The sequence below is a fragment of the Schistocerca piceifrons genome, chromosome 11 (assembly GCF_021461385.2).
Source record: "Schistocerca piceifrons isolate TAMUIC-IGC-003096 chromosome 11, iqSchPice1.1, whole genome shotgun sequence".
NCBI classification, from domain to species: domain Eukaryota; kingdom Metazoa; phylum Arthropoda; class Insecta; order Orthoptera; family Acrididae; genus Schistocerca; species Schistocerca piceifrons.
Window position 1 is genome coordinate 130,435,434 of NC_060148.1, and position 13,912 is coordinate 130,449,345.

The window sequence follows — 13,912 nt, forward strand, 5'->3', positions numbered from 1 at the left end:
ACAAGAATTGGGGAAAGAAATACAGTAGAAGAAGAATTGGTAGCTTTGAGAGATGAAATAGTGAAGGGAGCAGAGGATCAAGTAGGTAAAAAGACAAGGAGTAGTAGAAATACTTGGGTAGCAGGAGAAATATTGAATTTAATTGATGAAAGGAGAAAATATAAAGATGTAATAAATTAAGCAGGCAAAAAGGAATACAAAGGTCTCAAAAATGAGATCAACAGGAAGTGCAAAATGGCTAAGCAGGGATGCCTAGAGGACAAATGTAAAGATGTAGAGGCATATATCACTAGAGGTAAGATAGATATTGGCTACAGGAAACTTAAAGAGACCTTTGGAGAAAAGAGAACCACTTGCATGAATATCAAGAGCTCAGATGAAAATCCAGTTCTAAGCAAAGAAGGGAAAGCAGAAAGGAGGAAGTAGTACATAGAGGATCTATACAAAGGCGATGTACTTGAGGACAATATTATGAAAATGGAAGAGGATGTAGACGAAGATGAAATGGGAGATATGATACTACGTGCAGAGTTTGACACAGCACTGAAAGCCCTAAGTCGTAACAAGGCCCTCAGATTAGACAACATTCCATTAGAACTACTGATAGCCTTGGGAGAGCCAGACCTGACAAAACTCTACCATCTGATGAGCAAGATATATTAGACAGGCGAATTACCCTCAGACTTCAAGAAGAATATAATAATTCCAATTCCAAAGAAAGCAGGTGTTGACAGATGTGAAAATTTCAGAACTATCAGTTTAATAAGTCACAGCTGCAGAATACTGATACTAATTCTTTGCAGATGAATGGAGAAAATTGGTGGAAGCCGACTCGGGGAAAATCAGTTTCGATTCCATACAAATGTTGGAACATGTGAGGCAATACTGACCCTATGACTTATCTTAGAAGATAGATTAAGGAAACTCATACCTACGTTTCCAGCATTTGTAGACTTAGAGAAAGCTTTTGGCAATGTTAACTGGAATACTCTCTTTCAAATTATAAAGTTGGCAGGGGTCAAATACAGGGAGCGAAACGCTATTTACAGTTTGTACAGTAACTGGATAGCACTTATAAGAGTCGAGGGACAAGAAAGGGAAACAGTGGTTGGGAAGAGGGTGAGACAGGGCTGTAGCCTATTATAGTGAAGGATCCGCCTCAGTTGCGAGAATTTTCTGGTCTTTACCCACGTATCGGCTAGAATAATATAACCTTCTTCAGAAGCATAAAATTACTATAACGTGCCAGAGTAAGGCACAGTCAGCATTAAAAATTAAAACCTATACTACCGTGGTACTTTAAAACTACTTAACTGAAGTCCAGCCTCGGCATCACTTCACCACGTGGTCGGATGGCAGTGGCAACTACGTTGGCACTGACTGTTGCACACAGAAGTCCACTGAGCACATAGCAACTCGTGTGCATGCACATATGGAGAGTCAAGTCTGTATATCATTGCCTGTCTGTACGTAACATGTTGGGAGCTGATAACCTAATTTTAAGCAAACTAAGCATTATGTAGATGAAGTCCCTATGTGTATTAACTATACGCAAATGGTATTAAATGGTAGGAAATTTACTTGGTTGCGTGTATAAAGTTTAAAGATTGTCTTTACAACTTTATGCACATATGGTCCTCGTGTAAAGTATACTCACCAAACATGACTAATAGCGAGCACCTTACTTGTCTCACTTATTTGAAACCTTAATCATGATCTATAATTTAATTAGGGTGTAACTAGGCATACAATGTCTCTGTCATCACAGTTAGCTGCTATTGACTGACATAGGTCAAGCATATTAATTAAAATGTGATGGAGGGTACAATGTCTCCATCATCAGGCTTACATGCTATTGACCGACATAGGTCAAGTGTACTAACATATAATCTACAATGTACATTTGATGGCAATAATCTTCCACAGGTAACATTGTAAGTAACACGATATGCGTGTAGCGTTATCATTATTGTTGAAAGGGGAAGTATTTAAAACAGCTAAGTTTTTCTTTACTGTGCTGCATAATTGTTAAATTCAACTATAATGGAGTCCAACCTCTCGTGAACGAGAAGTGGGCCAAACTTAAATTTAAAGGGAAGTCCAAGGTTTGATGTCTGAATATGGCATGCGGCGATCAAGAGAGAAATATGGTGGTCGATGTAATAGGGTTAAATTAAACCAAACGTAACAAAGATTGGAAACCTTCGAAAAAGTTTTTAAATCTCAGCAGCATCTGTCATTCAGGTTTTTTTTTATCGAATAGCAAATTTGCATCTCCTCTAGAATAGCTAGCCTTGTTCCTTTTACCTCACAGTGCAACAGTTCAGTATTAGTTGAAGGATTGGGTGCATGGGCCATTTGACGAGGTGCTTGTCGAAAGTCGAACCCCGTGTGCCATCGCCACTTCTTGTTGGAATATGCTCTTTATATCTTGCTGACAACGCTCTCCCTGTTTGGCCGATGTAAAAGCTAGGGCACTCACCGCATGTGATTTTATATACCCCAGAGATAGACAGTTTGTCCTTAGCTATTTTTAAGGAGTGGATTAAATTTTTCTTAAGGCTATTATTGGTAGAAAATGTTCTCTATAACCATGGTTCTTTATAATTCGCCCTATTCTGTATGAAGCTTTACCTATAAAAAGGAATGGAGACTACATTTGCATGGTTATCATCTGACGTGGTACCCAATATACATAAAGTCGTGCTTTCTTGTTATTGTTGCCTATCCCCGATGTTGTTCAATCTGTATATTGAGCAAGCAGTAACGGAAACAAAAGAAAAATTTGTAGTAGGAATTAAAATCCATTGAGGATAAATAAAAACTTTGAGGTTCGTTGATGACACTGTAATTCTGCCAAAGACAGCAAAGGACTTAGAAGAGCAGTTGAATGGAATGAACAGTATCTTGAAAGGAGGATATAAGATGAACATCAACAAAAGCAAAATGAGGATAATGGAATGTAGTCGAATTAAATCGGGTGATGCTGTGGGAATAGATTAGGAAGTGGGAGACTTAAAGTAATAGATGAGTTTTTCTATTTGGGGAGCAAAATAACAGATGATGCTCAAAGTAGAGAGGATATAAAATGTGGACTGACAATGGCAAGGAAATCAGTTCTTAAGAAGAGAAATTTGTTGACACCGAGTATAGATTTAAGTGTCAGGAAGTCTTTTCTGAAAGTATTTGTATGGAGTGTATCCATGTAACGAAGTGAAACATGGATGATAAATAGTTTAGACAAGAAGAGAATAGAAACTTTTGCAATGTGATGCTACAGAAGAAAGCTGCAGATTAGATGGGTATATTACGTAACTAATGAGGTGGTATGGAATAGAATTGGGGAGAAGAGGAGTTTGTGGCACAACTTGACAAGAAGAAGGGACCGGTTGGTAGGACATGTTCTGAGGCATCAAGGGATCACCAATTTAGTATTGGAGGGCAGTGTGGAGGGTAAAAATCGTCGAGGAAAACCAAGAGATGAATACAGTAAGCAGATTCAGAAGGATGTAAGTTGCAGTACTATTTACAAATAAAACATGGGGTTGGCCTTGGCCTCCTCTACAGCCACTGACTTACACTGCGTATTTTGAACAAAAATACTTTAATACACAGCCACAGTTTAAGACCAAGATCTTAGCCTATAAGAGTTATACTGACGATACATGTGTGATTCTCATGGTAATACATATCACATAGATGAAATGGTAAGGCACTTAATAGCTAACGTCCTTATATTAAATTTACCATTGAATTATCACAGGGGGACAATCCACCCTACTTGGGTTTAAACATCTTCCTGAATGAAGAAAACTTCGATTCAACATTTGTCATATGCACACCACAAAAGAAAATTTCATACGGTGTTCTTCTGCATATCTAAGATCTCTTAAACATCCGCCTTTTCATTAAGGCAACATATCATGTATGAACTGATGTCTCTTTTTCTATAATTTCAGTTTGTGGAAGTCTGATTTCCTCACTTTATGCTAGCACATGTTAGTGACAAGCTTACCCCATGACAATGTGGGTTTGTATTGGTTTTATGGGTTGTTCGGCTGTGATTGGTTAATGTTATGATTTCAATGACACTCTATCATATGTAGATCTAGTCCTTTGAATGGTTTTCTGTGCAGCCACGAAATATATGAGATGTATTCTCGGCTTACTTGACGTGTACTAGAGAATTAATAATTGCCCTCTTTTAAAAGAGTTAACATGTATATTCCATAATGTATGAAGGCGTCCTTTTCAGTATGTTACTTCAAATTTTATTGGTTTTCTTAGAGTTTGATAGTACATCGATGGAAGGAAATCGCAACACCAAGAAGGGATTCTGAGAAATAAATGGAAGTCGGTAGACGAGGTTCTACATCTGAAAGATGGTTTCTATTCAACTTTCCGGCCAGTCATAAGGAGTGGCGATAGTAGAGCTACAATGAGGGTGCAAATCAGATTTCTTTTAAATACACGCAGTAACGGTCGTGAGTGTTAGTTACCTTTGAAATTGGCCGTGGTGAGTTGATGATAGTCAAGAATGCCTTTGAAGCGACAAAGACGCAATTATCAATACCTCACTGAGTTTGAACAAGGCCATGTGATAGGGTTGCGAGAAGCTGGATGTTCCTTATGCGATATTGCTGAAAGACTTGACAGGAATGTACCCATTGCGCGTCATTGCTGGCAGATTTGGACATGGGAATGTACAGTCACAAGTAGACAGGCTTCAGACTGCCTTGTGGCACTAATGAGAGAAAAGACGATTGTGTATGGGGTATGGCTCTGGAGCATCATACTGCATCAGCAGCTACAACTCGAGCACCAGTTAGCACCAGAGTGACACAACGAACTGTTACAAATCGGTTACTTCAAGAACAGCTCTGAGTCATATTCACTGCAGTGCACATTCCACTGACCCCAAATCACCGCCAATTGCGACTTCAGTGGTGTCAAGTGGGAGCTTATTGGAGCGCAGGATGAAGGACTGTTGTGTTTTCTGATGAAGGCTGGGTCTATTTTGGCGCTAGTGATGTCTGTGTGTTGGTTAGAAGGTGGCCAATTGAGGGCCTACAACCAACCTGTCTGCTTGTTAGACACACTGGACTTGCACCTGGAGTTATGTTCAAATGGATCTGAGCACTATGCGACTTAACTTCTGAGGTCATCAGTCGCCTAGAACTTAGAAATAATTAAACCTAACTAACCTAAGGACATCACACACATCCATGTCCGAGGCAGGATTCGAACCTGTGGCCGTAGCGGCCACGCGGTTCCAGACTGAAGCGCCTAGAACCGCACGGCCACAGCAGCCGGCTGGAGTTATGTCCTAGGGTGTACATTCATATGACAGAAGGGACATTCTCTTGGTTATACCATGCAGTGTGATTGCAAATTTGTACCTCAGTCTGCTGAGTCGGCCTGTTGTACTGCCAATCATGAACAGCATTCCAAGGGGTGTTTTTCAACAGGCTAACATTGTGTTATTACGTTTTCTTACTTCCTTTTGTTCCATTAGCAATTTCATTGCGTAGGAATCCTGCCGCTCTCTTATTACCATGTTCGGACGGACTGTGATATCTCCTTGGTGTTATTTTTGTAACTTCGCCTTCTCCATTTCTACCTGCATTCCTTGTCTTTTGCCATTAGGAACAGTTGCTGTGTTTTTACCCTTACAAATTTGTTCGGTATCCCCCACTTTATGGGATATTCATGAACTATGTAGCACTGCTAATGTGCTTTTCTCCCTGCTACTGGTATAGAAAAGAAAACAATAAACTTTCACTCCATCAGTCTGACCAATACTGTGGCTACATTGAAGCAAGAAGGTAAAGATTTGTGCTCTGGTTCTAATGCCAACCTCAACTTCAGCGATAGCTCCTTCTGTACTTTCCTTATACCCTCTAAATACTGCTCTGGCGACAAAAAGTTTACCTCTGATCTCTTACAGTCTGCTGCATAGCCTTCTATAGTTCCTTTACTTTCTCTCGTGCTTCCCAGACACTATGTTCTGCGGACTGCAAACACTGTGTGATTACTACTTGCCTATCTAAGACTTTTGCTTCTGATTAACTGCCTCTTCTGTAGCTCTGGCATATAGCATTATTTGTGCAATCAGTTATCATAGTTCTCATGAGATATTCAATACATACTTCTCTAAACCCCGCCTAGAGGGAGGAATACCTATTACTTTTCTCCCTCTTAAATTCGTTGCTGCTCCTCAGCTGCTTACACTAATTACACTAACTTTATTCCTAAAGATAAAAAATGTTAAACGACTATATCCTAGGCCTCAATCAACACAGTTCCTCGTTATCATTTCATTCACAACCTGTATTTACCTTCCGAAACCTTTCTCCTCACTCTCCCTTTCTGGTCTGCATCTCCTATCCTTGGAATAACTTCCCGTCCCCCCCCCCCCCCCTCCCTAGGATAGGTTACAGCCGCACTACACGCACGATTATCGTTCTTGTGGGCAACTAAATCTTACATTTACTATCGACGTGGTCTCTACCACATGGTATGGCCCCTGATACGCCTTTCCCTTAGGAGTATACAACGTTGATAGCTTCACCCACTGACCAACCTTATATTGTGGCACTCTTGCCGTATGGCCCATTGTATCTTCCTCTTTCTCTGATGACCGTGTGTTTGCACTCTGTATTCTGTTCCAAATTTACCTAATCACTCTGGCAAATTTCTTAATAGAATCTCCTGTCTTCCCTTCCTTTGTTTGCATTAAGTGGAACAATGATAGTGCTTAATGACCATATACAACTTCATATGGCGATGGTCCTGTGTTCCTATGCTGCTTTGAGTTGCAGGCAGAGACAACGTATTTGAAACAGATGTCCCAGTTGGTGTGATATGAATCATAGTATCCAAGCATCTTCTCGATCGTCCTATGCACTCTTTCACTTCTTCCACTGGCTTGTGGATGGAGAGGACTCGTCCTTAACTTCTTCACATTCAATAACTTACACAATTCCTTGAATAGATCCCTCATGAAGCTCGTTCATGGTTTGTTATTATTGTTTCAGACACTCCAAATTTCAGTATCGAAATATTCCCAAGTGCTTGTGCCACTTTTGCCACATGCTGGTTTGGCATTGCGACCATCAGTCCTCAGAAATTCGAATGGTTCAAATTCTTCAGGTAATCTCTACAATGGTACTCTTGTTCGAAAACAATCTGTTCTCTGTGCACACTGTGTGTGATTCTACACATAGTGGTTAATGTTTGTCTGCCTGTTCCTCCACGAATACTTTTCTGTTCTTCTTCTGTTGGTAGATCTGCCACCTCCATGACTCACTAATATGTGATCATGTTCTTCTTGTAGCAATCTGTTCCGTAGCTTTGCTGGTACCAATACCCATGGTCCCAGCTTGATTCCTTTGCATAGCAACCTGTTCTGCATACAGAACTGTGACTGCTTAAAATACTGCTTACATTCGTCATCTGCTCTTTGTGTAGCTTACCATTCCTTATGTCCATTACCCGAAATATCTAGCATTACTACTTTTGCACTTCAGGCATCTGCATTTCTGTGCTTCTCCCCATGTTTATGCATAACTTCAAAACCAAATTCATTTAGTCTTACTGCCCACCGTGACAACCTACTGGAAGGGTCCTTTTAGCACAACAACAATTTTAATGTTGCATGACCTCTTATAACCCTAAAGTTTTTACTGTACTGATAACACTTGAAATATGCAATAAATAAGGCATAACATCTCATTCTCCATTGTGGAATAACTTCTTTCAGAGAATTTTGTTGCCTTGATGCAGAAGCTACTGGATGTTCTATGCCTTCTATATCTTGTGACAACACACATCCAAGTGCATGGTCCGATGTATCACACTATAAATTAAGTTCTCTATTAAATTCCGCAAATATCAATACTGGACTCGATGTTAAAACTTCTTTTTAGCTCCTCAAAAGCATGCTCACACTCTCCTGGCCACACTAAAGTAGTATCCTTTTTTAATATTGTGTCAACGGCCTAGCAATATCCACAGATTATTTTATGAAGTGTCAGTAACATTTTATGAGTCCCAAAAACGATTGCAATTCCTTTAAAGTTTCTGGGACAGGAGATTCACATACCAATCTCTTTAATCTTGGGTCTGTCTTAATCCTATCTTTACTTATGTTATGATCTAAGTATACTACCTCTTCCATCACAAAATTGCACTTTTCTGTACTCAGTGTTACCTTCGTTGCTTTTAACCTTAGAAATACTAGCCTTAATCGATGCATATGTTGTTGCATATCACTCCCATAGACGGTTACGTCATCGAGATACACTAAGCATTGGCGTTGTTTAAAACCTCTGAGTTTCCATCCAGCAACCTCTGAAACACTGCAGTTGCACTTTTTAATCCGAGTGTTATCTTTCTGAATTGGTGGTGCCCTCAGGGTACAGAAAATACTGTTTTGTTTCGATCCTGTGTCTGGTGAAAACCACCCTTCAACTCTATTTTGTTGAAAAATATTTGCATTGACGTATATGATCAAGGTTTCTGTGATGTTTGGCAAAGTGTAGGCATCCATTTTGGTTTTCACATTTAGGTGTCTGTAATCAGAACAAAACCTGTTTTCATGTTCCATTCATTGAACGTTTTGTCACGACGACTATCCGTGCCCCCCCCCCCCCCCCCCCTGGACTATTACTTTCTTCACTTATTCCATCATGGGGAGCTGATGGATAAATTCCTTGAAAATTGGCTACAAGTACCTAGGTATTCTGAATGGTTTGCGGTTTACTGATGATTCATTTTCTGTCGGTATGTGGTGCTGTGTAGTATACGTAGCTGGTAATGGCCCTTTTGGAAAAAATAAACCATAAATTCCAAAACTAATTTTTCTATCCATTGTCCATTGCTCCCCTCTAGGTACCTGACTTTTTTCCCATAATGCAGTTTCAACAACGTCCAGTGCTTGTCCATGGCCGACAGCCCTCATGTCCCATTCTTCTTCCTCCAAGATATCTGTATTAGCTATTAACATTGGCTTCCTTAATCCTACGTCCTCTGCAACAAGATTATCTAAAGAAACAGATATCTTCTTTTCACGCTTCATTTTTTGTACCCATGCATTACCTCTTTTATTTAAGGAACCCATCTGATCTAGTACTTCATTCTCTTCTAACAGTTCCACCACATACAAAGTTCATACTGGCAAGTTAGACTCAACAATGACCCAAAGTCCTTTCCCAATACCCTCAGGTACACAATCGTGCGAATTAAGTCTTAGTGTGGTCGTTTGCAGTTTAATTGGTTCATCTTATGTGACAGATTCCCCTCACAACATCGCTATGTTAATAATCGCTTGACTTAACTGACACATTTTTCCGTTAATTTCCACCCGATGTTGCCAAAGATCGATTATAGCACAATGCTGATGTAAGAAATCTAACTGCAGAAATGCGTCGAAGCTATCACTCGTATGTGGCACAATCTCTATACATTGTTTAAATTGAACAATATACAGGCAGTCCACCAATACTAATAGTGTGACATCTGTATCCCCAACTCCACGCAGTCTGTACTATGGTGGATTCCATTGTTTGTGTTTCATCAGATCACTACTCGCGACTGCCGCGTGCACCCCAGTGTCCAATAATATCATGCAATCCTTTCTTCCTACTATTCCTCTTATCGCACAATCCATCTCTGTATACGATTTCATAGCATCCAGGATTACTGGAAAGGACCATAGGTGGACCCGAGGTATCTGTTGGTGTTTAACATCTTATTCCTTCTGAGTCGTCTACTTCTAAAACTATTACTTCCTCTTACCTTATTCACATCACCCTGAGGATGGTGACAGTGACTCCTTATATGCTCCATTCGTCCACACCTGAAACATTTTATATTAGCTGTGATCACTGTCCGTTTATCCTGGATTCCAGTGGACAGATCATCTCTTCAAATTCCATAGTCAATTGCACTGCTGTGCAAAAATCCGTTGGACCACCTGTCCACATACGTTTTGATATTTCCTCATGCTATCCTCATACAACTGACTGCTCAGATTCTTGCAGAATAATTTCATTAACTGCAGCATCCTGTCCTGAGTCATAGGTACATCCGCTAATTTTCCTTATACTATCTGCAAATTATTCCACAGTTTCCGTATATTTCTCAGTTATCACCCCTAATTGTTCCCTATATTGTTTGGCGCTATTTCATTTCGTATATCTCTGAATTAACTTTTCTTTAAATTCTTTGAATGTTGTGGCTCTGTTAAGAGCTTCTGTATACCCTAAATAAGTTTTCGCTTTCCCTGTTAGTCTCAGTAGTGCAGCTCTCTATAATTCCTTATCAGACTAACCTTCCAGCTGAGTCACATTTCCAAGGCGTTTCACAATGGCCTGCACAGCCTCAGTTGCCTTATCAGTAAAAGGACCAATTAACCTTGCGACTGACAAATCTACATCCCATTGTGATTACTGCAAGTCTATCAGCCCACGAAGTTCTCTATCATCTGCTGTTAATTTTGCTACCTTTTCTAACAATATGTATACTGTTTCCAGCTCTGTCACATCTTGCGTCTCTGCTTCGGCCAAGAAATCGAAATACATTAACTTGGTACTTACATCTAATCACGAACCATTTTGACTCCCAGCATTGCCTAGCCATATGTGTATAACGATTACACATATAACATTCTACTGGAAGTGATTTAGTACATGGGGCTGAGTGACCCTCAATGTTACACTGTGCACATCTAACAGGCACTAACCAGTCGTGACTTCCAATGGCTCTAAAAGTAGACAAAGTCACTGCTTCTCTAGTTGCAATAAAATCTACTTTACAAAATGCACAACCATCGAACTTCTTCTGCATGACCAAAATACAAAAGCTCTTTTTTCATCACCATTGCAGACGTTAGACAAATCGAATCTGAAAATCGGTTCACTTCTTAAAAATCTTGAAACAGGATAAACTGACGGATTCTTTTACATGAGAAATGGAATATCAAGGCTACTAAATAAACAGAATAGTATTTGCACTATAAAGTTCAAAGTCTACATGCATAAAATACTCCTGTAAAAGTAAGCTAAAAAATAAATGGTTTGTAGGCATAGGCACAAATATTTTAGCTGTTAATTAAATAACTGGAAACTTTTATATGAAACAAAGAATGGTGAAGGAAAGGGAAGGGGTTGGTGGGAATTTGTCACTTACATCCACATAGGGCATTATGGTAGTGCAGTAGGAAATGTTGAAAATTTGTGTTGGATTGGGACTCGAAACCAGATTTACTACTTCTTATGATTGGCTGCTTAACCTCTTCAGCCATTTGGACACGGTCCCTGACTGACTCAAGTTTTCGATTTTTTCTTGCTACAATGCTTCCATTAACCAGCTACTCGTAAATTATTGATTCCCATAGAAGTTCGGACGGTATTAGTGTATTCGCAATGATGCAGATGTCAAGGAGCCACCGTGCTCTTACAGTAAAGTATACATTTGAGTGCTGTCCATTCTTCTGGGCATGTCCAATAGAACAAACAGCACTCAGGTATACACGCAACGCGAAACTGTAGCAACTGGGAAGCGTGACTGCTATGGTGGTTGTGTAGCTATTGTGACAGGTCACAATCTCTGCAATTCACCACCCTGGGCTTGGTTGCAGTGAGATGGTGGTGGGTATCACTTGGCAGTTCCTCATGGACATAGTACTGTTTGAATAATCCGTACATTTCATAACAAGCTATTACAGTAGATACAGTGCCAAAGAAGTGGAAACTGCCCTTCACAACATAGGCTTTCTGTGGCCTGCATAGGTTTTCCGGTATCACCAGTTGCCCATCACACAGAGAGTGCAGGCGATGAGAACGTCTGGAGGAATGGTGTGGTCAGCACAGTAGCAAAAGTGCTGATGCCAGTTGTTGTGTGGCAGCCAGTGATGGACAGAAATGGCAGTCGCAGCAGCTGGTCTGTTTATGCTGCTCAGTTTGAAGCAAACTCGGGCAGGCGGAGTCAAACTACAGCCTCTGCATTGACAGCGGTAGTGATGTGTCCCTGCTCAGATTTGGCTGCCCAGTACTGGAGCATTGTGTAACAGTACAGCATTGTCTGGTAACCTCAACCACCACTGGCCGACAGCTGCCGTTTCTCCACATCCTGCTCACTGTTCCACCAGATCCAGAGCGCCCAAAACTGCATACAAGCTCAGTGTGACCACCAATGGAACTAGATACGATGTATTCTGTTCACAGCTAAACAGCGCATTCTGCACAGACAGAACTAAAGATGCTTTTTTCCCATACATGTCAAAGCCTACCTGTTACATAAAGGTGTCTTCTAGTGTGAACCTGAGATTTTTGTTTCCCCCATACCTGTCTCACGTTCCAACATGAAAAAATGTAAACCACACTTAGAATGGCTACTATTTGTAGTTAACGCAAATGGCTCAAATGGCTCTGAGCACTATGGGACTTAACTGCTGAGTTCATCAGTCCCCTAGAATTTAGAGCCACTTAAATCTAACTAACCTAAGGACATTACACACACCCATGCCCGAGGCAGGATTCGAACCTGCGACCGTAGCGGTCGCGTGGTTCCAGACAGTAGTTAACGCAAATAATGTGTGTTCCCAGTACCTGCTGTTTATTTACACACACACACACACACATATATATATATATATATATATATATATATATATATATATATATATATATATATATATATATATATATTGGACTGGGAAGGTGGAAAATATGTGTAAATAAACAGCAGGTACTGGGAACACATATTATTTGCGTTAACTACAGATAGTAGGCATTCTAAGTGTGGTTTACGTTCTCATGTTGGAACATGAGACAGGTGTGGGATATATATATATATATATATATATATATATATGGAAATGGAAAAAAGAACACATTGACACCGGTGTGTGAGACCCACCATACTTGCTCCGGACACTGCGAGAGGGCTGTACAAGCAATGATCACACGCACGGCACAGCGGACACACCTGGAACCGCGGTGTTGGCCGTCGAATGGCGCTAGCTGCGCAGCATTTGTGCACCGCCGCCGTCAGTGTCAGCCAGTTTGCCGTGGCATACGGAGCTCCATCGCAGTCTTTAAAACTGGTAGCATGCCGCGACAGCGTGGACGTGAACCGTATGTGCAGTTGACGGACTTTGAGCGAGGGCGTATAATGGGCATGCGGGAGGCCGGGTGGACGTACCGCCGAATTGCTCAACACGTGGGGCGTGAGGTCTCCACAGTACATCGATGTTGTCGCCAGTGGTCGGCGGAAGGTGCACGTGCCCGTCGACCTGGGACCGGACCGCAGCGACGCACGGATGCGCGCCAAGACCGTAGGATCCTACGCAGTGCCGTAGGGGACCGCACCGCCACTTCCCAGCAAATTAGGGACACTGTTGCTCCTGGGGTATCGGCGAGGACCATTCGCAACCGTCTCCATGAAGCTGGGCTACGGTCCCGCACACCGTTAGGTCGTCTTCCGCTCACGCCCCAACATCGTGCAGCCCGCCTCCAGTGGTGTCGCGACAGGCGTGAATGGAGGGACGAATGGAGACGTGTCGTCTTCAGCGATGAGAGTCGCTTCTGCCTTGGTGCCAATGATGGTCGTATGCGTGTTTGGCGCCGTGCAGGTGAGCGCCACAATCAGGACTGCATACGACCGAGGCACACACGGCCAACACCCGGCATCATGGTGTGGGGAGCGATCTCCTACACTGGCCGTACACCACTGGTGATCGTCGAGGGGACACTGAATAGTGCACGGTACATCCAAACCGTCATCGAACCCATCGTTCTACCATTCCTAGACCGGCAAGGGAACTTGCTGTTCCAACAGGACAATGCACGTCCGCATGTATCCCGTGCCACCCAACGTGCTCTAGAAGGTGTAAGTCAACTACTCTGGC